This window comes from Triticum urartu, chromosome 3A (assembly GCF_056163025.1).
Source record: "Triticum urartu cultivar PI428250 chromosome 3A, HENAU_Tu73, whole genome shotgun sequence".
Classification (NCBI taxonomy): domain Eukaryota; kingdom Viridiplantae; phylum Streptophyta; class Magnoliopsida; order Poales; family Poaceae; genus Triticum; species Triticum urartu.
Genome location: NC_141875.1, coordinates 313,287,708 through 313,313,000, shown reverse-complemented (window position 1 = coordinate 313,313,000; position 25,293 = coordinate 313,287,708).

Genomic DNA, 25,293 nt, shown 5'->3' with positions numbered 1-25,293 from the left:
CGGCAAGGTTAAGGTAACACGTACTGTTCGTGTGCATTTTAGTATCTCTACATATGCTGATTATGTTGATTGTGATGTGGTACCTATGCAAGCATGTTCCTTATTACTTGGTAGACCATGGCAATTTGATAAAAATTCTATTCACCATGGTAGAAACAATCAGTATACTCTTGTTCATAAGGATAAAAATATTACTTTGCTTCCTATGACTCCTGATTCCATTTTGAAAGATGATATTAATAGAGCTAATAAAGCAAAACAGGAGAAAACTAAGAGTGAAAATCAGATTGTGGCAAAAGAATTTGAGCAACAGATGCAGCCTAATAATAATAAACAATCTAGTGTTGCTTCTGAAATTAAATTGAAAAGTGCATGTTTACTTGCCACCAAATCTGATATTGATGATCTAGATTTTAGCAAATCTGTTTGCTATGCTTTTGTGTGCAAAGAGGCATTATTTTCATTCGAGGACGCGCCTTCCTCTTTGCCTCTTGCTGTCACTAACATTTTGCAGGAGTTCGCCGACGTCTTTCCACAAGACGTGCCACCGGGATTACCACCTATTCGCGGGATTGAGCATCAAATTGACTTAATTCCCGGTGCATCATTACCCAACCGTGCACCATACCGTACCAATCCAGAGGAGACGAAGGAGATTATGCGTCAAGTACAAGAACTGCTCGACAAAGGTTATATACGCGAATCCCTTAGTCCTTGTGCTGTTCCTATCATTTTAGTGCCGAAAAAGGATGGTACGTCGCGTATGTGCGTTGATTGTAGAGGCATTAATAATATTACTATTCGTTATCGTCATCCTATTCCTAGGCTAGATGATATGCTTGATGAATTGAGTGGCTCTACAATATTCTCCAAAGTTGATTTGCGTAGTGGTTACCATCAAATTCGTATGAAATTGGGAGATGAATGGAAAACAGCATTTAAAACTAAGTTTGGATTATTTGAGTGGTTAGTCATGCCTTTTGGGTTAACTAATGCACCTAGTACTTTCATGAGGTTAATGAACGAAGTTTTACGTGCCTTCATTGGACGATTTGTGGTAGTTTATTTTGATGACATATTGATTTATAGCAAATCTTTGGAGGACCATTTGGAACATTTACGTGCTGTTTTTATTGCTCTACGTGATGCACGTTTGTTTGGTAACCTTGGAAAGTGCACCTTTTGCACCGACCGAGTATCTTTTCTTGGCTATGTTGTTACTCCACAGGGAATTGAAGTTGATAAAGCCAAGATTGAAGCTATTGAGAGTTGGCCGCAGCCCAAAACGGTCACACAAGTGAGGAGTTTCCTTGGCCTCGCTGGTTTCTATAGGCGTTTTGTGAGAGATTTCAGCACCATTGCTGCACCTCTCAACGAGCTTACAAAGAAGGATGTACCTTTTGTTTGGGGTACCGCACAGGAAGAAGCCTTCACGGTATTGAAAGATAAGTTAACACATGCTCCTTTACTCCAACTTCCTAATTTCAATAAGACTTTTGAGCTTGAATGTGATGCTAGTGGAATTGGATTAGGAGGTGTGTTATTACAAGATGGAAAACCTGTTGCATACTTTTCTGAAAAATTGAGTGGGCCTAGTCTGAACTATTCTACTTATGATAAAGAATTATATGCTCTTGTTCGGACCTTAGAAACATGGCAACATTATTTATGGCCCAAGGAATTTGTTATACATTCTGATCATGAATCTTTGAAACACATTAAAAGTCAAGCAAAACTGAACCGTAGACATGCTAAATGGGTTGAATTCATTGAGACTTTCCCTTATGTCATTAAACACAAGAAGGGTAAAGAAAATGTTATTGCTGATGCCTTGTCTCGTCGTTATACTATGCTTTCACAACTTGACTTTAAAATATTTGGTTTGGAGACCATCAAGGATCAATATGTTAATGATGCTGAATTTAAAGATGTATTGCAGAATTGTAAGGAAGGGAGAACTTGGAACAAGTTCGTTCTTAACGATGGATTTGTGTTTCGTGCTAACAAGCTATGCATTCCAGCTAGCTCCGTTCGTCTTTTGTTATTGCAGGAGGCGCATGGAGGAGGATTAATGGGACACTTTGGCGTCACGAAGACGGAGGATATACTTGCTACACATTTCTTTTGGCCAAAGATGAGACGGGATGTTGAGCGTTTTGTTGCTCGCTGCACTACCTGTCAAAGAGCTAAGTCACGACTCAATCCTCATGGTTTATATATGCCTTTGCCTGTACCTAGTGTTCCTTGGGAGGATATATCTATGGACTTTGTTTTAGGTTTACCTCGAACAAAGAAGGGGAGGGATAGCATATTTGTTGTCGTGGATAGGTTCTCGAAAATGGCACACTTTATACCATGTCATAAAAGTGATGATGCTGTTAATGTTGCTGATTTGTTCTTTCGTGAAATTATTCGCTTACATGGTGTGCCAAATACTATTGTTTCAGATCGTGATACTAAATTTCTTAGCCACTTTTGGAGATGTTTATGGGCTAAGTTGGGGACTAAGCTGCTTTTTAGTACTACTTGTCACCCCCAAACTGATGGACAAACTGAAGTAGTCAATAGAACATTGTCTACTATGCTTAGGGCTGTTTTGAAGAATAACAAGAAAATGTGGGAAGAATGCTTGCCTCATATTGAATTTGCTTATAATCGTTCATTGCATTCTACTACTAAGATGTGCCCTTTTGAAATTGTGTATGGTTTCCTACCTCGTGCACCTATTGATTTGTTGCCTCTTCCATCTTCGGAGAAGGTTAATTTTGATGCTAAAGAACGTTCTGAATTGATTTTAAAAATGCATGAGTTAACTAAGGAAAACATTGAGCGTATGAATGCTAAATATAAACTTGCTGGAGATAAGGGTAGAAAACATGTTGTGTTTGCACCTGGAGATCTTGTTTGGTTACATTTGCGTAAAGATAGATTTCCTAATCTGCGCAAATCAAAGCTAATGCCACGTGCTGATGGTCCTTTTAAGGTTTTAGAGAAAATAAATGATAATGCATATAAACTTGAGCTACCTGCAGATTTTGGGGTTAGTCCCACTTTTAACATTGCAGATTTGAAGCCTTATTTGGGTGAGGAAGATGAGCTTCCGTCGAGGACGACTTCATTTCAAGAAGGGGAGGATGATGAGGACATCAATACCATTGTTACACCCACAGCCCCTACTGTTACATATACTGGACCAATTACTAGAGCTCGCGCACGCCAATTAAATTACCAGGTACTTTCGTTTCTTGGTAATGATTCTAATGTTCATGAGATTATGATGCTGCCTAAATTGGATACATTTGTTTTGCTTACAAATGAAGGTCCTAGCTTGGAGAAGGATGAACATTGGAGCAAGAACACGAATGGAGTTGATGGCATGCGCAAGGGGATCAAGAACGGAGTTACAAGTGATGATTTCAGGACTTTGAAGCCGCCATAAGGAGTGCATGAAGCCTTGGACGAAATATACAAGATGCCACTTCATAATATTCGTCCATAGGCTATTCTAGGTGCTGCGTCACCTTATTAATGGGCCAGGCCCATGTAATTTCGAAATACTTAAGTATAGGCTATTTTTAGAGTCCGTATGTGTGGGGAAACAAGAGTTAGGGTTGGTTTCGGACCCCACCCTCAAGGGCCACGAAATTCCCCTCTCTTCCTCCATATATACAGCCCTTAGGGCGTCGTTTAGACTTGGGTTTTGTTTAGATTAAAAGTTCGCCATAGCTGCAACTTCGCGTACTTCGTTTGTGTCCAACGACCAGACCAAGACGTCACAGAACCCCACCTTGATCAATAAAGCTTTCATCTTATATTCGCAATATCCAGATTGCAATCTCAGCTTCTTGCTTGTTCTTCGTTTGCTCGCAGGAAACAGGCCCTCGTGGTCAGGTTGATCGTGCTCCGGCGTGGTCAATAACCCCTCGGAAGTTGGTTTAGCGATTGCTAAGGCGCGACGTCTCGCACGTTCGTAGTCGGATCGTCAAGGTCGACTCCCACAGAAAACGATAGCCACCATCTTATCGAAACATCGGGACACCTTTGCCTTTATCAATAGCTGCAACTTCTCGTACTTCGTTTGTGTCCAACGACCAGACCAAGACGTCACAGAACCCCTCCTTGATCAATAAAGCTTTCATCTTATATTCGCAATATCCAGATTGCAATCTCAGTTTCTTGCTTGTTCTTCGTTTGCTCGCAGGAAACGACCCTCGTGGTCAGGTTGATCGTGCTCCGGCGTGGTCAATAACCCCTCGGAAGTTGGTTTAGTGATTGCTAAGGCGCGACGTCTCGCACATTCGTAGTCGGATCGTCAAGGTCGAGTCCCACAGAAAACGATAGCCACCATCTCATCGAAACATCGGGACACCTTTGCCTCTATCATCATCGCTCTGGTAAGGCATCCTGACGTAGAGTTTTGACTCTTCTCTTCTCAAATTTCATTAAAAAAATTTTAGGATCACGCGGGTATCTTGGAATCGTTCCGATGGTTTTGTGACGAGAACATTGTCTTGGTGCCTCCTGTCAGGGGTTTTGTGGAAGTGTCCCGGGGAGTTGAGCTCCGAGGTGTTGTCGTCACAATTTTATCATTGCAGTTCTGGAATACCTGAGTTTAGTTCGCCGACATCGAAAATCTCTTTTATGCTATTCGTTGGTGAGATAACCTCGACGCCACCTAGTACTGGGGCGGGAGTTCGGGAGTATTGCCATAACTTGTATAACGGATGCTTTTTGAAGGTTGAGGTAGACGATTTCCGAAGGTTTCTTGGTTATGTGTTGAAGGATGGATACAGCTGGATGTAGGATTTGTTAGTTTTGGGTGAGATATTATGCTTCCCCTGTATCCCAACACCTGATTGCATAACCGGAAAATTTTGGGAGTTTCATAGGTGGGAATTCAAGTAGCTCTTAGGATATCTTTCCGACAGATGTATGATATGAAATTGGGGTTCGACGTCTAGTGGTCCGCCTATTCACGGTCGGTTTTACAGTGGTCTCGTTGTGTCTTAAAGAGTCCTTGGCTATGCCGACTCGGGGACCCTTCGTATGTCATGTGCACTGCCTTGTACATGATGGTGCTGTACGATCGAGCCCGTGTAGGCCCCACCACAAAAACTTCGGACAAAATCTCTATCATATGTCTGTTCCGGCTTATTCCACAAGCCAATCCTTTGTTTTGTTTTCAGTTGTGGTATTCGAGTTGCTTCAATGTCAAGTGTTGATTCCATACCTTCCCCAAATGGTGGTCTCATACTCCGATGTGGATACCAATCCTTCATGATAATCGAGATTGTTATGTTAATCCTTTTCAACCGGCGTGTTTTCTCTTCAAGTGGATCCGATCATTTCAACATCCACAAGATCAATTCTAAGTTTCTCAACGGTGTTCGTTTCATCCATTCCAAATTGTCTTTGTTTTCCCGCCCTCCCTCCCTTTGTTTTCTTCAAGGACTCAGATTTCTTATTCAAGTATCCTTTTAGTGATGGCAAGCCTCTCCATTTCTTTTCCTTCAATGTTCTTATCCGGTGATTCTCAGAAAGATTCTAACGGAGTTTCAAGTTCATCATCCTTCGTTCTTTTCCCTTCTCCGGTAGATTTAATCCAAGTTTGCGGTGTTGACCATATCCTTTTTCCTCGTTTCAAATACCTTCTCATGCCGGTGTACCTCATATTCATTCTCCTCTCGCTATTCAATTGTTCCGGAGTGCTGAAGATGTCTTGAAGGTTCGTGCTTCCACTCTGCATTCATTCAAGCTCTTTCGAGGATGTTCCCTCATTCAAGTCATTTAATTCAACCGGTGCTTTCTCTCTTTTGAATTGTTCTACGGTGTTTCTTTTGAGTGGGCCCTAAACCACAGGTCTTTCCCAGGATCTTACCTGACTCTTCTTATTTTCCCGGAGCTATCCTCAAATTCTTTTGAAGTTTGACGTAAGAATGATTTATCATCAGTCATATGTTTTTCTCCAAGACCTTTCAAATTCTTTTCATCTTTGGTTCAACCTTTCTAATTTTTATCCCGGAGTATCTCAATAATTCATGGTGGTGTTTCTCGTCGTCATTCTCGGATTTTGAAGACCGAAGAAGAGTTTCTCTTTAATCTTGCTCCATTCTCTTCAAGATTCGTGATTCTAGCTTGTTGCCTTCCTCTCATAATTGCTTTCGGTTGTGAGAATTCTTTTCACCCAGCCGGAGTAATTCAGGAGTCTTTCTAGTTTGTTTCTCCGGAGCCCATCATTTCAGAAGATTTATTAATTCTCAGCTTTCAGTTATCATTCTCCAATCCTACCAGTGCATCGTGCAAGAGATCTCTAATCGGCTCGTGATCTCTTCGTTCTCATGGGTCTAAATTCTCTCAAGCATCTTCATTCATTTGCTAATTCTTCCCGGTGTCTTCCTTATCTTTTCTTTGTTCATTTTTAATTCTTACGGTGGTTTGTTCAAGATTCCTCTTCTTACGTTATCATACTTCCCTTCCTTCAAATCCTACCGGTGGATCATCGAAGACCTTCTCTAGTTTGCGCCATATCTATTTTAATACTTTTCTATGAGAATAAGTTGTATGCCAATTCCATTGGTTGTCATCAATTTGAATTGGTGAAGGATAAGCATAATGTAATTCTTATTCTTGTTTCATCGAGTGAATTTAATTCTTTATTCTGGAGGCTCATCAAATTCTTGATTTTCTTTTGTTCATCTTTTCTTTCCCGGAGTTCCAAGTTCTCTCAATTATTTCATCGCGAAGATCCATCAAATCATTGCAAGGATTCACCTGGTGTTTTCGACCTCTCTTTCCTTCCGTTTGATCATTTCTTTTGTTACCGGAGTTCTTCATGAAGCTTCGCCATGATGGGTTCATCAAGGATTTAATTCCTTCTCGAAGTGTTCATCCAGATTCTTTTCTAAGAAGCTCAAGCTTTCTTCATATTGTAATCCGAAGTGCAATTCTTTCTTCCGTATCATTGGAGGTGGTATTATGTCATTTTTGATAATTTGAGTTCATTTTTCACGATTCACATGTTGTCAAGAATGAGATATTTTAAATCCATCAACCTATTCGTTGGAATTATCTTGGGTTATATTTCACCTAAAGCCTTCCTGATGAGGACATCAATACCATTGTTACACCCACAGCCCCTACTGTTACATATACTGGACCAATTACTAGAGCTCGCGCACGCCAATTAAATTACCAGGTACTTTCGTTTCTTGGTAATGATTCTAATGTTCATGAGATTATGATGCTGCCTAAATTGGATACATTTGTTTTGCTTTCAAATGAATGGCCTAGCTTGGAGAAGGATGAACATTGGAGCAAGAACACGCATGAAGTTGATGGCATGCGCAAGGGGATCAAGAACGGAGTTACAAGTGATGATTTCAGGACTTTGAAGCCGCCATAAGGAGTGCATGAAGCCATGGACGAAATATACAAGATGCCACTTCATAATATTCGTCCATAGGCTATTCTAGGTGCTGCGTCACCTTATTAATGGGCCAGGCCCATGTAATTTCGAAATACTTAAGTATAGGCTATTTTTAGAGTCCGTATGTGTGGGGAAACAAGAGTTAGGGTTGGTTTCGGACCCCACCCTCAAGGGCCACGAAATTCCCCTCTCTTCCTCCATATATACAGCCCTTAGGGCGTCGTTTAGACTTTGGGTTTTGTTTAGATTAAAAGTTCGCCATAGCTGCAACTTCGCGTACTTCGTTTGTGTCCAACGACCAGACCAAGACGTCACAGAACCCCACCTTGATCAATAAAGCTTTCATCTTATATTCGCAATATCCAGATTGCAATCTCAGTTTCTTGCTTGTTCTTCGTTTGCTCGCAGGAAACAGGCCCTCGTGGTCAGGTTGATCGTGCTCCGGCGTGGTCAATAACCCCTCGGAAGTTGGTTTCGCGATTGCTAAGGCGCGACGTCTCGCACGTTCGTAGTCGGATCGTCAAGGTCGACTCCCACAGAAAACGATAGCTATCATCTCATCGAAAGATCGGGACCCTCGCCTCTATCAAGTGGTATCAGATTTCCAGGTTGCTCGGTGAGATTTTACAGTTTTTCGTAGATTAGATCGAGTCTGTTCTTCATACCTACAGTCCACGAAAAAGCCACACACAAAAAAAAATTAGGGTTAGTTCATCATATCCGAACCAATCTGAGCCTTTGCATAATCTTTTTAGGGTTTTTGCTTTGTTGAATTTGCGGTTGCATCGTCGTGTCAAGTTGCTGGTCTTAGAGTCTAGTCTTTTAGAGTTTCGAGTTCTGGTCACAAGTTGTCACGCCGCCGCCGCACCATCATCATCGCCCATCTACCACTTTTGCTTATCCGCCACCGCTCTGAATCCATATCCATATACCACCACCAATCCGTATCCATATACCACCATCAATCTCTATCCATATACCACCACCGCTGCCATATACCACCACCATATATCCACCACCAATCCGAGTTCTTCTCATATTAGGTTTGTTCTTGAGATCAATCTCAATTCCGATTCGTGCTTCCTTGCCTGCGTAGGTCTCGGAAAAAAAAAAGAGTCTGGAGACCCCCGGGCAGTTTTTAGGCCAAAATTTTCATGGGCAAAAATAATTTTTCCCTACCCTATTTTTAGGCTTTTCTGAGTCTTTTGAGCCACGTGCCATCATAGTGATTTTTTGTCGCACTTTTTCGTCGTCGCTGCCCTGATTTCCGAAAAAAAAAAGTGAAAAAAAAAATTTCGTGCCCATCCTATCAGTTTGACGAGGGAAGAGTTTTGAGACACTCGCCATTATAGTAATTTTTCGCAAAAAAAAAAGGAGCGCAAAAAAAAAAGAGGAGAGCAAAAAAAAAGAGGAGCGCAAAAAAAAAGCGAAAAAAAAAAGTTCCAGAGTGTGCTTTTCCCTTATTTACGTGCAGCGCCGTGATTTTGTTAGTGTTCTAGGCTCGCGTCTCTAGCACGGTCTAGCCTAGGACCAGCACAGTACCGTCGTTGAGCGTTTATTCAACTTTGCATCTCTGAATTGATTATTGCTGACCCTTTTTGCTACCATACTATAAGCCTTCTCAGCTCCACATACCTCTACGTCGTGCGTTTGACTCTCCCTGGCAATCGCTCTATCCAAGCTTTTGAGAGTTTTGACTACAATGGTTGCCGATCACCGCCTGCTGCTGGGTAAGAACTGGTAAGAATTTGAGATTTGCTTGACGGATTTGTGACACCCGCCACCACCACCTCTTGTTAGTATTCTGTAGGATCATATTCTTGTGTGTTTTCTATTGTTGCTAACCATGGCAGGATCACAAGCCGACAAGACTGACTGGGAGAACATGACGAATCAGGAGTTGCATGATAAATTTCAGCAAATGATGAATGGACAGGTGCAGGATGTGCTAAACAGATTTGAAGAGGCCATGGAGAAGATAGATGACATGGAGAAGACGTTCGAAACAAAGCTCGATAACAGGTTTAATGAATTGCTCGCGCGTCTTCCACCACCACCACCGGCTGCACCTAACGCACCTCTACAACAACAACAACGATGACTACCTACACATCGTGAAACAGCCCTCCGCCGAGCGAGCCGTCTCCCTCTTGCACCTGGCCAAACTGTTGGTGCTGCTGTTGCTACTTCTGTGGCTCCTGCTGCTGATGCGGAGGAGGATGATTTTGCTAGCGATTACGAGGATGAGGTTGATCAAAATCAGAACTACGTGCCACCACCAGCACAGCAACCATCAGGTCGTCCACATGCAAATAATGGCAATGGTAGGGCTCACCCTCAGGTACGAGATCATGACCATCTCCCTAAACTAAAATTGAATATTCCACCATTTGAGGGTAGATATGTTCCTGATATATATCTTACTTGGGAGTTAGAAACTGAACAACGATTTACATGTTTACAATATCCCGAGGAGAGACGTGTTCCTGCTGCTGTTTGTGCATTCACTAGTTTTGCATGTGTTTGGTGGTCTGAGCATTGTAGATTATATCCTATTCCGGCTACTTGGGCTGCTTTGAAAACTGCTATGCGTACTCGTTGGGTTCCACCATATTATCAACGTGAATTACTTCAAAAATTGCAGCGCTTAAGACAGGGAAAAAATTCTGTAGAAGAATATTATCAGGAATTACAAACTGGCATGATTAGATGTGGTATTGTTGAGGAGAATGAAGCTATGCTTGCACGTTTTATGGGTGGATTAAATAGAGAGATTCAGACGATTCTAGAGTATAAGGAGTATACTAATATCACTCGTTTATTCCATCTTGCTTGTAAAGCTGAACGTGAAGTGCAGGATCGACAGGCATTGGCGCGGACTAACTTTTCTGCAGGTCGACCTTCTTCATGGACACCACGTGCATCATCTACTTCCACATGTTCTGCTTCACCGGCGCCTCCGTCGGCTGCCACCTCCCACCGTGATACAATAAAGCAGGCACAATCACCACTATCTGCCAAGAGCACACCTTCTGGGCCTGCAAAGAGCTCTTCTTCATCCATGGCATCAACAGGGCAAACACATGATATTATTTGTCGACGTTGCAAGGGTGGAGGTCATTATGCGAGAGAATGCCCATCTAAGCGTGTGATGATTGTTACTGAGGATGGTGGGTATGAGTCCGCTAGTGACTATGATGAGGAGACTTTGGCTCTTATTACACGTGACGAACACGGTGGAGACGATTCTGATCATGAGACGCAATACATGGCTCCTGAAGATGCTGACAGGTATGAATGTTTAGTTGCTCAACGTGTTTTGAGTGTGCAGGTTACACAAGCTGAGCAAAATCAGAGGCATAATTTGTTCCATACAAAGGGAGTTGTGAAGGAACGTTCTGTTCGCGTGATCATAGATGGAGGGAGTTGCAACAACTTGGCTAGCATCGAGATGGTGGAGAAGCTATCTCTCACCACCAGACCACATCCACATCCTTACTACATCCAATGGTTCAACAACAGCGGCAAGGTTAAGGTAACACGTACTGTTCGTGTGCATTTTAGTATCTCTACATATGCTGATTATGTTGATTGTGATGTGGTACCGATGCAAGCATGTTCCTTATTACTTGGTAGACCATGGCAATTTGATAAAAATTCTATTCACCATGGTAGAAACAATCAGTATACTCTTGTTCATAAGGATAAAAATATTACCTTGCTTCCTATGACTCCTGATTCCATTTTGAAAGATGATATTAATAGAGCTAATAGAGCAAAACAGGAGAAAACTAAGAGTGAAAATCAGATTGTGGCAAAAGAATTTGAGCAACAAATGCAGCCTAATAATAATAAACAATCTAGTGTTGCTTCTGAAATTAAATTGAAAAGTGCATGTTTACTTGCCACCAAATCTGATATTGATGATCTAGATTTTAGCAAATCTGTTTGCTATGCTTTTGTGTGCAAAGAGGCATTATTTTCATTCGAGGACGTGCCTTCCTCTTTGCCTCCTGCTGTCACTAACATTTTGCAGGAGTTCGCCGACGTCTTTCCACAAGACGTGCCACCGGGATTACCACCTATTCGCGGGATTGAGCATCAAATTGACTTAATTCCCGGTGCATCATTACCCAACCGGGCACCATACCGTACCAATCCAGAGGAGACGAAGGAGATTATGCGTCAAGTACAAGAACTGCTCGACAAAGGTTATATACGCGAATCCCTTAGTCCTTGTGCTGTTCCTATCATTTTAGTGCCGAAAAAGGATGGTATGTCGCGTATGTGCGTTGATTGTAGAGGCGTTAATAATATTACTATTCGTTATCGTCATCCTATTCCTAGGCTAGATGATATGCTTGATGAATTGAGTGGCTCTACAATATTCTCCAAAGTTGATTTGCGTAGTGGTTACCATCAAATTCGTATGAAATTGGGAGATGAATGGAAAACAGCATTTAAAACTAAGTTTGGATTATATGAGTGGTTAGTCATGCCTTTTGGGTTAACTAATGCACCTAGTACTTTCATGAGGTTAATGAACGAAGTTTTACGTGCTTTCATTGGACGATTTGTGGTAGTTTACTTTGATGACATATTGATTTATAGCAAATCTTTGGAGGAACATTTGGAACATTTACGTGCTGTTTTTATTGCTCTACGTGATGCACGTTTGTTTGGTAACCTTGGAAAGTGCACCTTTTGCACCGACCGAGTATCTTTTCTTGGCTATGTTGTTACTCCACAGGGAATTGAAGTTGATAAAGCCAAGATTGAAGCTATTGAGAGTTGGCCGCAGCCCAAAACGGTCACACAAGTGAGGAGTTTCCTTGGCCTCGCTGGTTTCTATAGGCGTTTTGTGAGAGATTTCAGCACCATTGCTGCACCTCTCAACGAGCTTACAAAGAAGGATGTACCTTTTGTTTGGGGTACCGCACAGGAAGAAGCCTTCACGGTATTGAAAGATAAGTTGACACATGCTCCTTTACTCCAACTTCCTAATTTCAATAAGACTTTTGAGCTTGAATGTGATGCTAGTGGAATTGGATTAGGAGGTGTGTTATTACAAGATGGAAAACCTGTTGCATACTTTTCTGAAAAATTGAGTGGGCCTAGTCTGAACTATTCTACTTATGATAAAGAATTATATGCTCTTGTTCGGACCTTAGAAACATGGCAACATTATTTATGGCCCAAGGAATTTGTTATACATTCTGATCATGAATCTTTGAAACACATTAAAAGTCAAGCAAAACTGAACCGTCGACATGCTAAATGGGTTGAATTCATTGAGACTTTCCCTTATGTGATTAAACACAAGAAGGGTAAAGAAAATGTTATTGCTGATGCCTTGTCTCGTCGTTATACTATGCTTTCACAACTTGACTTTAAAATATTTGGTTTGGAGACCATCAAGGATCAATATGTTAATGATGCTGAATTTAAAGATGTATTGCAGAATTGTAAGGAAGGGAGAACTTGGAACAAGTTCGTTCTTAACGATGGATTTGTGTTTCGTGCTAACAAGCTATGCATTCCAGCTAGCTCCGTTCGTCTTTTGTTGTTGCAGGAGGCGCATGGAGGAGGATTAATGGGACACTTTGGCGTCAAGAAGACGGAGGATATACTTGCTACACATTTCTTTTGGCCAAAGATGAGACGGGATGTTGAGCGTTTTGTTGCTCGCTGCACTACATGTCAAAGAGCTAAGTCACGACTCAATCCTCATGGTTTATATATGCCTTTGCCTGTACCTAGTGTTCCTTGGGAGGATATATCTATGGACTTTGTTTTAGGTTTACCTAGAACAAAGAAGGGGAGGGATAGCATATTTGTTGTCGTGGATAGGTTCTCGAAAATGGCACACTTTATACCATGTCATAAAAGCGATGATGCTGTTAATGTTGCTGATTTGTTCTTTCGTGAAATTATTCGCTTACATGGTGTGCCAAATACTATTGTTTCAGATCGTGATACTAAATTTCTTAGCCACTTTTGGAGATGTTTATGGGCTAAGTTGGGGACTAAGCTGCTTTTTAGTACTACTTGTCACCCCCAAACTGATGGACAAACTGAAGTAGTCAATAGAACATTGTCTACTATGCTTAGGGCTGTTTTGAAGAATAACAAGAAAGTGTGGGAAGAATGCTTGCCTCATATTGAATTTGCTTATAATCGTTCATTGCATTCTACTACTAAGATGTGCCCTTTTGAAATTGTGTATGGTTTCCTACCTCGTGCACCTATTGATTTGTTGCCTCTTCCATCTTCGGAGAAGGTTAATTTTGATGCTAAAGAACGTTCTGAATTGATTTTAAAAATGCATGAGTTAACTAAGGAAAACATTGAGCGTATGAATGCTAAATATAAACTTGCTGGAGATAAGGGTAGAAAACATGTTGTGTTTGCACCTGGAGATCTTGTTTGGTTACATTTGCATAAAGATAGATTTCCTAATCTGCGCAAATCAAAGCTAATGCCACGTGCTGATGGTCCTTTTAAGGTTTTAGAGAAAATAAATGATAATGCATATAAACTTGAGCTACCTGCAGATTTTGGGGTTAGTCCCACTTTTAATATTGCAGATTTGAAGCCTTATTTGGGTGAGGAAGATGAGCTTCCGTCGAGGACGACTTCATTTCAAGAAGGGGAGGATGATGAGGACATCAATACCATTGTTACACCCACAGCCCCTACTGTTACATATACTGGACCAATTACTAGAGCTCGCGCACGCCAATTAAATTACCAGGTACTTTCGTTTCTTGGTAATGATTCTAATGTTCATGAGATTATGATGCTGCCTAAATTGGATACATTTGTTTTGCTTTCAAATGAAGGGCCTAGCTTGGAGAAGGATGAACATTGGAGCAAGAACACGCATGAAGTTGATGGCATGCGCAAGGGGATCAAGAACGGAGTTACAAGTGATGATTTCAGGACTTTGAAGCCGCCATAAGGAGTGCATGAAGCCATGGACGAAATATACAAGATGCCACTTCATAATATTCGTCCATAGGCTATTCTAGGTGCTGCGTCACCTTATTAATGGGCCAGGCCCATGTAATTTCGAAATACTTAAGTATAGGCTATTTTTAGAGTCCGTATGTGTGGGGAAACAAGAGTTAGGGTTGGTTTCGGACCCCACCCTCAAGGGCCACGAAATTCCCCTCTCTTCCTCCATATATACAGCCCTTAGGGCGTCGTTTAGACTTTGGGTTTTGTTTAGATTAAAAGTTCGCCATAGCTGCAACTTCGCGTACTTCGTTTGTGTCCAACGACCAGACCAAGACGTCACAGAACCCCACCTTGATCAATAAAGCTTTCATCTTATATTCGCAATATCCAGATTGCAATCTCAGTTTCTTGCTTGTTCTTCGTTTGCTCGCAGGAAACAGGCCCTCGTGGTCAGGTTGATCGTGCTCCGGCGTGGTCAATAACCCCTCGGAAGTTGGTTTAGCGATTGCTAAGGCGCGACGTCTTGCACGTTCGTAGTCGGATCGTCAAGGTCGACTCCCACAGAAAACGATAGCCACCATCTCATCGAAACATCGGGACACCTTTGCCTCTATCACTTGGCCCAAAAGTGACGTGAGAGGACTTTTTGAACACAACCTAAACTTCTCATTTTCCCTTGTCTTCATATGTGGATTGTACAAATGTCCCATACACCTGCAATTAGACAAAACACAAAAGTGTGTGAAGTATTTTTGTTCTGGATAACATAAATAGATTATTGAATAGTTTGCATTAGAAATCACCTGACAAATATGCATGTATGCAATATTTTTGGTCGTATCCAAGGTAGTCATGTCCTCATCACCCTTAGTCCTTGTGCTGTTCCTATCATTTTAGTGCCGAAAAAGGATGGTACGTCGCGTATGTGCGTTGATTGTAGAGGCATTAATAATATTACTATTCGTTATCGTCATCCTATTCCTAGGCTAGATGATATGCTTGATGAATTGAGTGGCTCTACAATATTCTCCAAAGTTGATTTGCGTAGTGGTTACCATCAAATTCGTATGAAATTGGGAGATGAATGGAAAACAGCATTTAAAACTAAGTTTGGATTATATGAGTGGTTAGTCATGCCTTTTGGGTTAACTAATGCACCTAGTACTTTCATGAGGTTAATGAACGAAGTTTTACGTGCTTTCATTGGACGATTTGTGGTAGTTTACTTTGATGACATATTGATTTATAGCAAATCTTTGGAGGAACATTTGGAACATTTACGTGCTGTTTTTATTGCTCTATGTGATGCACGTTTGTTTGGTAACCTTGGAAAGTGCACCTTTTGCACCGACCGAGTATCTTTTCTTGGCTATGTTGTTACTCCACAGGGAATTGAAGTTGATAAAGCCAAGATTGAAGCTATTGAGAGTTGGCCGCAGCCCAAAACGGTCACACAAGTGAGGAGTTTCCTTGGCCTCGCTGGTTTCTATAGGCGTTTTGTGAGAGATTTCAGCACCATTGCTGCACCTCTCAACGAGCTTACAAAGAAGGATGTACCTTTAGTTTGGGGTACCGCACAGGAAGAAGCCTTCACGGTATTGAAAGATAAGTTGACACATGCTCCTTTACTCCAACTTCCTAATTTCAATAAGACTTTTGAGCTTGAATGTGATGCTAGTGGAATTGGATTAGGAGGTGTGTTATTACAAGATGGAAAACCTGTTGCATACTTTTCTGAAAAATTGAGTGGGCCTAGTCTGAACTATTCTACTTATGATAAAGAATTATATGCTCTTGTTCAGACCTTAGAAACATGGCAACATTATTTATGGCCCAAGGAATTTGTTATACATTCTGATCATGAATCTTTGAAACACATTAAAAGTCAAGCAAAACTGAACCGTCGACATGCTAAATGGGTTGAATTCATTGAGACTTTCCCTTATGTGATTAAACACAAGAAGGGTAAAGAAAATGTTATTGCTGATGCCTTGTCTCGTCATTATACTATGCTTTCACAACTTGACTTTAAAATATTTGGTTTGGAGACCATCAAGGATCAATATGTTAATGATGCTGAATTTAAAGATGTATTGCAGAATTGTAAGGAAGGGAGAACTTGGAACAAGTTCGTTCTTAACGATGGATTTGTGTTTCGTGCTAACAAGCTATGCATTCCAGCTAGCTCCGTTCGTCTTTTGTTGTTGCAGGAGGCGCATGGAGGAGGATTAATGGGACACTTTGGCGTCAAGAAGACAGAGGATATACTTGCTACACATTTCTTTTGGCCAAAGATGAGACGGGATGTTGAGCGTTTTGTTGCTCGCTGCACTACATGTCAAAGAGCTAAGTCACGACTCAATCCTCATGGTTTATATATGCCTTTGCCTGTACCTAGTGTTCCTTGGGAGGATATATCTATGGACTTTGTTTTAGGTTTACCTAGAACAAAGAAGGGGAGGGATAGCATATTTGTTGTCGTGGATAGGTTCTCGAAAATGGCACACTTTATACCATGTCATAAAAGCGATGATGCTGTTAATGTTGCTGATTTGTTCTTTCGTGAAATTATTCGCTTACATGGTGTGCCAAATACTATTGTTTCAGATCGTGATACTAAATTTCTTAGCCACTTTTGGAGATGTTTATGGGCTAAGTTGGGGACTAAGCTGCTTTTTAGTACTACTTGTCACCCCCAAACTGATGGACAAACTGAAGTAGTCAATAGAACATTGTCTACTATGCTTAGGGCTGTTTTGAAGAATAACAAGAAAATGTGGGAAGAATGCTTGCCTCATATTGAATTTGCTTATAATCGTTCATTGCATTCTACTACTAAGATGTGCCCTTTTGAAATTGTGTATGGTTTCCTACCTCGTGCACCTATTGATTTGTTGCCTCTTCCATCTTCGGAGAAGGTTAATTTTGATGCTAAAGAACGTTCTGAATTGATTTTAAAAATGCATGAGTTAACTAAGGAAAACATTGAGCGTATGAATGCTAAATATAAACTTGCTGGAGATAAGGGTAGAAAACATGTTGTGTTTGCACCTGGAGATCTTGTTTGGTTACATTTGCGTAAAGATAGATTTCCTAATCTGCGCAAATCAAAGCTAATGCCACGTGCTGATGGTCCTTTTAAGGTTTTAGAGAAAATAAATGATAATGCATATAAACTTGAGCTACCTGCAGATTTTGGGGTTAGTCCCACTTTTAATATTGCAGATTTGAAGCCTTATTTGGGTGAGGAAGATGAGCTTCCGTCGAGGACGACTTCATTTCAAGAAGGGGAGGATGATGAGGACATCAATACCATTGTTACACCCACAGCCCCTACTGTTACATATACTGGACCAATTACTAGAGCTCGCGCACGCCAATTAAATTACCAGGTACTTTCGTTTCTTGGTAATGATTCTAATGTTCATGAGATTATGATGCTGCCTAAATTGGATACATTTGTTTTGCTTTCAAATGAAGGGCCTAGCTTGGAGAAGGATGAACATTGGAGCAAGAACACGCATGAAGTTGATGGCATGCGCAAGGGGATCAAGAACGGAGTTACAAGTGATGATTTCAGGACTTTGAAGCCGCCATAAGGAGTGCATGAAGCCATGGACGAAATATACAAGATGCCACTTCATAATATTCGTCCATAGGCTATTCTAGGTGCTGCGTCACCTTATTAATGGGCCAGGCCCATGTAATTTCGAAATACTTAAGTATAGGCTATTTTTAGAGTCCGTATGTGTGGGGAAACAAGAGTTAGGGTTGGTTTCGGACCCCACCCTCAAGGGCCACGAAATTCCCCTCTCTTCCTCCATATATACAGCCCTTAGGGCATCGTTTAGACTTTGGGTTTTGTTTAGATTAAAAGTTCGCCATAGCTGCAACTTCGCGTACTTCGTTTGTGTCCAACGACCAGACCAAGACGTCACAGAACCCCACCTTGATCAATAAAGCTTTCATCTTATATTCGCAATATCCAGATTGCAATCTCAGTTTCTTGCTTGTTCTTCGTTTGCTCGCAGGAAACAGGCCCTCGTGGTCAGGTTGATCGTGCTCCGGCGTGGTCAATAACCCCTCGGAAGTTGGTTTCACGATTGCTAAGGCGCGACGTCTCGCACGTTCGTAGTCGGATCGTCAAGGTCGACTCCCACAGAAAACGATAGCTATCATCTCATCGAAAGATCGGGACCCTCGCCTCTATCACTTCCCTGAGGATTGTTGCTATTTATGGTGCTCATAAATGACCCAAGTTCTTCATCTATCCTCCCGGTGAAATAATTTCTCGTCTCCTTGTTCTTATCAATCCAATTCTTTTCCCGTGAGTGGCAGGTTGTCACCTCATAATTTGAGATGTATTCCATAAGACCATATCAAGCTTGTTCCTTTCGTTGTTGTTTTTCCAACAACTCCGTTCTAGCTTTTGTTGTAAGCATGCTCCCTCAAGACCTTGTTCCCCTTCGTTCACTTCATTCCATTCTTACTTTTGTTTCGGAGGCATTGTGATGCTCATCTTTTCAACCCATCATCTTGTTTTGTCAAAGATCATGCTCTTTTCATGCCTATCCATTTAACCGAAGTGTTGTGCCCTTTTGCTCAAGTTCTTTTCGCCCTATCAAGCCTTGCATCTCTTTTCAACCGGAGTGCTACCCGAATTTGTTCTTACTTGTTCCTCTTTCTTAACGGAGTGCTTTCAACTTTGTTTATCTCCGTTGTATTCTTCTCTCGAAGTGGCTTAACCTTTTCAAGGTTCTTTGTTTTCACTCGTTTGTCCGAGAAGCTACTTAGTTTTACCGCTGCTCTTCCTCTTCCTTTTCCCTCCGGTGCCATTCTAGATCTCGGGACGAGATCTGATAGAGGCAAAGGTGTCCCGATGTTTCGATGAGATGGTGGCTATCGTTTTCTGTGGGAGTCGACCTTGACGATCCGACTACGAACGTGCGAGACGTCGCGCCTTAGCAATCGCTAAACCAACTTCCGAGGGGTTATTGACCACGCCGAAGCACGATCAACCTGACCACGAGGGCCTGTTTCCTGCGAGCAAACGAAGAACAAGCAAGAAACTGAGATTGCAATCGGGATATTGCGAATATAAGATGAAAGCTTTATTGATCAAGGTGGGGTTCTGTGACGTCTTGGTCTGGTCGTTGGACACAAACGAAGTACGCGAAGTTGCAGCTATGGCGAACTTTTAATCTAAGCAAAACCCCAGGAAAAAGCTACTAGATGGATCTACTTATATAGGAGCAAGGGGTGGCGGCCAAGGAGGTGGGAGGACGTCCCAAGGCAGCCTAAAACTAACCCTAGGTCGTACAAGGCTCATGGGCCCAAGTGGAGGTGATGCAACACCTTTGGGCTTGTAGTTTGACTCGGATTCTGCTGCAACGTCAGATTGTTTCGTCTGTAACTCAACGCTCCGGACGAATTTGAAGGTGAATCCAATTGGGTTGGAAAGAGCACGAAATCTAGTTTCCAACAAAAAAAGAATCACCCAATTCGGAGTCCGTATGAAAAAGTTGTTGGCGTTTTGAGTCAGGTATGTCTGTGCAGTCCGCATCTGAATCCAGAACGTGAAAGACTTGGACTCTATCTTCTCTTGGCCCAAAAGTGACGTGAGAGGACTTTTTGAACACAACATAAACTTCTCCTTTTCCCTTATCTTCATATGTGAATTGTACAAATGTCCCATACAACTGCAATTAGACAAAACACAAAAGTGTGTGAAGTATTTTTGTTCTGGATAACATAAATAGATTATTGAATAGTTTGCATTAGAAATCACCTGACAAATATGCATGTATGCAATATTTTTGGTCGTATCCAAGGTAGTCATGTTCTCATCATCCTCCCCTTTTTGAAAACAAAGCCGTCCTCGGCGTTGCTTAATCTGAAATGTGGCTAACAAAAGAGACAAGGTGTACATGTTGTATATGTATATGTCATCCAGTTTAACTTCCCTTGATTTTTGCACGTATGACACATGTATACATGAGTAACTTTCATAGTTCATAAAAACTAAAGCCAAAAAATTATCACAAGAAGTAGAAGGCATGAAAATATTAGAACTCAGTTTGCACATATAAGTGAAGCTCTTATTCTCTTCAAAAGATTGGCAATGTTCATCATTAAACCATCCTAACTTCGATGAATAAACCTTACTTGCATCAAATTTACATGCTACAACATGCTTAAATAAGCAAACATGCAATAAGTCATTGGACACAGAATCATCATCAAGATTAGAGGTCATATCAAAATGATTAAATATTGGTTCTTTTGCATCAATAGTTAATTCAATGGGTGCACTCAAAATTGTTGATATTTCAGTTGTTTGATCACATGACGCATTCATGACAGTAACAAGAGTCGCTAAAATAGGTGGTGTGCTCAAATCAACAGGTAACTCAACACATGATGCATTCAAGTTAACTAGGCATGCTTCATTCTCATGTGAAGTTATATCATCAATACCTTTACTCTTACCTCGCAAAGATGTAGCTGATGTAGGTACGGACGTTGACAATGTACCATACTCTTGAGATGATATTGCGCTCACAATCCGAGGTGGGGCTGCTCTAGTAGGTGCAATAGTGGAGTAACCAACCGGCGATGGTGAGCATGAACTGGAATAGTAGTTGTTGTAGTCACCCAATGCATCCTCCTGTATCTGTCTCTCAAAGGTACAAGCACGGACATACATACCAGTAATGCAACGAGGAATATACTGAAATCTTGCCTGAATATCATGGTTCAAACCACCAAAAAATCTATTCATTGTATCATCCTCAGATTCTTCTATGTCACAATGATGCATATAAGATTTGAACTCTTGGTAGTAAGCATGAACATTGTTACTGCCTTGTTTTAATTGCTCCAATTTTGATAGAGGCAAAGGTGTCCCGATGTTTCGATGAGATGGTGGCTATCGTTTTCTGTGGGAGTCGACCTTGACGATCCGACTACGAACGTGCGAGACGTCGCGCCTTAGCAATCGCTAAACCAACTTCCGAGGGGTTATTGACCACGCCGGAGCACGATCAACCTGACCACGAGGGCCTGTTTCCTGCGAGCAAACGAAGAACAAGCAAGAAGCTGAGATTGCAATCTGGATATTGCGAATATAAGATGAAAGCTTTATTGATCAAGGTGGGGTTTTGTGACGTCTTGGTCTGGTCGTTGGACACAAACGAAGTACGCGAAGTTGCAGCTATGGCGAACTTTTAATCTAAACAAAACCCAAGTCTAAACGACGCCCTAAGGGCTGTATATATGGAGGAAGAGAGGGTAATTTCGTGGCCCTCGAGGGTGGGGTCCGAAACCAACCCTAACTCTTGTTTCCCCACACATACGGACTCTAAAAATAGCCTATACTTAAGTATTTCGAAATTACATGGGCCTGGCCCATTAATAAGGTGACGCAGCACCTAGAATAGCCTATGGACGAATATTATGAAGTGGCATCTTGTATATTTCGTCCATGGCTTCATGCACTCCTTATGGCGGCTTCAAAGTCCTGAAATCATCACTTGTAACTCCGTTCTTGATCCCCTTGCGCATGCCATCAACTCCATTCGTGTTCTTGCTCCAATGTTCATCCTTCTCCAAGCTAGGACCTTCATTTGTAAGCAAAACAAATGTATCCAATTTAGGCAGCATCATAATCTCATGAACATTAGAATCATTACCAAGAAACGAAAGTACCTGGTAATTTAATTGGCGTGCGCGAGCTCTAGTAATTGGTCCAGTATATGTAACAGTAGGGGCTGTGGGTGTAACAATGGTATTGATGTCCTCATCATCCTCCCCTTCTTGAAATGAAGTCGTCCTCGACGGAAGCTCATCTTCCTCACCCAAATAAGGCTTCAAATCTGCAATATTAAAAGTGGGACTAACCCCAAAATCTGCAGGTAGCTCAAGTTTATATGCATTATCATTTATTTTCTCTAAAACCTTAAAAGGACCATCAGCACGTGGCATTAGCTTTGATTTGCGCAGATTAGGAAATCTATCTTTACGCAAATGTAACCAAACAAGATCTCCAGGTGCAAACACAACATGTTTTCTACCCTTATCTCCAGCAAGTTTATATTTAGCATTCATACGCTCAATGTTTTCCTTAGTTAACTCATGCATTTTTAAAATCAATTCAGAACGTTCTTTAGCATCAAAATTAACCTTCTCCGAAGATGGAAGAGGCAACAAATCAATAGGTGCACGAGGTAGGAAACCATACACAATTTCAAAAGGGCACATCTTAGTAGTAGAATGCAATGAACGATTATAAGCAAATTCAATATGAGGCAAGCATTCTTCCCACATTTTCTTGTTATTCTTCAAAACAGCCCTAAGCATAGTAGACAATGTTCTATTGACTACTTCAGTTTGTCCATCAGTTTGGGGGTGACAAGTAGTACTAAAAAGCAGCTTAGTCCCCAACTTAGCCCATAAACATCTCCAAAAATGGCTAAGAAATTTAGTATCACGATCTGAAACAATAGTATTTGGCACACCATGTAAGCGAATAATTTCACGAAAGAACAAATCAGCAACATTAACAGCATCATCGCTTTTATGACATGGTATAAAGTGTGCCATTTTCGAGAACCTATCCACGACAACAAATATGCTATCCCTCCCCTTCTTTGTTCTAGGTAAACCTAAAACAAAGTCCATAGATATATCCTCCCAAGGAACACTAGGTACAGGCAAAGGCATATATAAACCATGAGGATTGAGTCGTGACTTAGCTCTTTGACAGGTAGTGCAGCGAGCAACAAAACGCTCAACATCCCGTCTCATCTTTGGCCAAAAGAAATGTGTAGCAAGTATATCCTCCGTCTTCTTGACGCCAAAGTGTCCCATTAATCCTCCTCCATGCGCCTCCTGCAATAACAAAAGACGAACGGAGCTAGCTGGAATGCATAGCTTGTTAGCACGAAACACAAATCCATTGTTAAGAACGAACTTGTTCCAAGTTCTCCCTTCCTTACAATTCTGCAATACATCTGTAAATTCAGCATCATTAACATATTGATCCTTGATGGTCTCCAAACCAAATATTTTAAAGTCAAGTTGTGAAAGCATAGTATAACGACGAGACAAGGCATCAGCAATAACATTTTCTTTACCCTTCTTGTGTTTAATGACATAAGGGAAAGTCTCAATGAATTCAACCCATTTAGCATGTCTACGGTTCAGTTTTGCTTGACTTTTAATATGTTTCAAAGATTCATGATCAGAATGTATAACAAATTCCTTGGGCCATAAATAATGTTGCCATGTTTCTAAGGTCCGAACAAGAGCATATAATTCTTTATCATAAGTAGAATAGTTCAGACTAGGCCCACTCAATTTTTCAGAAAAGTATGCAACAGGTTTTCCATCTTGTAATAACACACCTCCTAATCCAATTCCACTAGCATCACATTCAAGCTCAAAAGTCTTATTGAAATTAGGAAGTTGGAGTAAAGGAGCATGTGTTAACTTATCTTTCAATACCGTGAAGGCTTCTTCCTGTGCGGTACCCCAAACAAAAGGTACATCCTTCTTTGTAAGCTCGTTGAGAGGTGCAGCAATGGTGCTGAAATCTCTCACAAAACGCCTATAGAAACCAGCGAGGCCAAGGAAACTCCTCACTTGTGTGACCGTTTTGGGCTGCGGCCAACTCTCAATAGCTTCAATCTTGGCTTTATCAACTTCAATTCCCTGTGGAGTAACAACATAGCCAAGAAAAGATACTCGGTCGGTGCAAAAGGTGCACTTTCCAAGGTTACCAAACAAACGTGCATCACGTAGAGCAATAAAAACAGCACGTAAATGTCCCAAATGGTCCTCCAAAGATTTGCTATAAATCAATATGTCATCAAAGTAAACTACCACAAATCGTCCAATGAAGGCACGTAAAACTTCGTTCATTAACCTCATGAAAGTACTAGGTGCATTAGTTAACCCAAAAGGCATGACTAACCACTCATATAATCCAAACTTAGTTTTAAATGCTGTTTTCCATTCATCTCCCAATTTCATACGAATTTGATGGTAACCACTACGCAAATCAACTTTGGAGAATATTGTAGAGCCACTCAATTCATCAAGCATATCATCTAGCCTAGGAATAGGATGACGATAACGAATAGTAATATTATTAATGCCTCTACAATCAACGCACATACGCGACGTACCATCCTTTTTCGGCACTAAAATGATAGGAACAGCACAAGGACTAAGGGATTCGCGTATATAACCTTTGTCGAGCAGTTCTTGTACTTGACGCATAATCTCCTTCGTCTCCTCTGGATTGGTACGGTATGGTGCACGGTTGGGTAATGATGCACCGGGAATTAAGTCAATTTGATGCTCAATCCCGCGAATAGGTGGTAATCCCGGTGGCACGTCTTGTGGAAAGACGTCGGCGAACTCCTGCAAAATGTTAGTGACAGCAGGAGGCAAAGAGGAAGGCGCGTCCTCGAATGAAAATAATGCCTCTTTGCACACAAAAGCATAGCAAACAGATTTGCTAAAATCTAGATCATCAATATCAGATTTGGTGGCAAGTAAACATGCACTTTTCAATTTAATTTCAGAAGCAACACTAGATTGTTTATTATTATTAGGCTGCATGTGTTGCTCAAATTCTTTTGCCACAATCTGATTTTCACTCTTAGTTTTCTCCTGTTTTGCTTTATTAGCTCTATTAATATCATCTTTCAAAATGGAATCAGGAGTCATAGGAAGCAAAGTAATATTTTTATCCTTATGAACAAGAGTATACTGATTGTTTCTACCATGGTGAATAGAATTTTTATCAAATTGCCATGGTCTACCAAGTAATAAGGAACATGCTTGCATAGGTACCACATCACAATCAACATAATCAGCATATGTAGAGATACTAAAATGCA